Raw genomic sequence first — 884 nt, forward strand, 5'->3', positions numbered from 1 at the left:
ACTGTGTCTCCATCAGGCTTATCTCACTGAGGCCATTTTCTGTCAGACTGTGAGGAGCAGTGTTTGGCAGAAAGAGACATCTGCTCAGTGAAAGAATGCTCTAATTATTCATGATCATCTAAGCATTCAGGCTTTGGTCTGGGAGGCATATGTTGGTCCTCATAAGACACAGAAGTGTGTAGAATAGAATAGAAGAACAGAATAGAATAGAATGGAAAAATAGTTTATTTATTTAGACACTGATTTTTTTTTTTGACTCTGGTGTAGACCTGCAGCAGCAGCAGAGTAGGTGAAAAATATTATTTTTCAAATATTATTATATATATTATTATAATATTTTTTTAAATATATTTTTGTATGTTGAGTACATGTACATACAGTAGTAGTCAATAGAGATTATATATATATATATATATATATATATCAATGTAAGAAATATAAACATAAGGTTAAAATATGAACAGGAAATGTAAAGGTACAGTAAACACACACACATGAACCTAATACTAATGTGTGTTTGTACACATATCAAATACTTTGTGAACTGTGTCATTCATTGTTTTGGTCTCAGGACTAATAAGTTAATTTGTTAATTAATAAGCAGATAAAATACTCACTTCACTGATTCAGTCAGATTGTTTTGATTTAAAAACTTCAAGTATTTTATCAGATATTGTTAAGTGAGTTTAATGACAAAGAATGACATTAAAAATGATTTCTTATATTTTTAAATCAGTACAGTTCCAGCTCCTCTGTGTGGACTGGTTCTGTGACTGGTTCTGTGACTCTTCTCCAGCTTCTAAAAACTCAACTATCAGTTAATCTTCACTCCCACAAAAACAAACACTCTCCGACTCTGTCGTCTCTTTTTCTCCTCACTTGAC

This window comes from Cynoglossus semilaevis, chromosome 13 (assembly GCF_000523025.1).
Source record: "Cynoglossus semilaevis isolate Cse_v1.0 chromosome 13, Cse_v1.0, whole genome shotgun sequence".
NCBI classification, from domain to species: Eukaryota; Metazoa; Chordata; class Actinopteri; order Pleuronectiformes; family Cynoglossidae; genus Cynoglossus; species Cynoglossus semilaevis.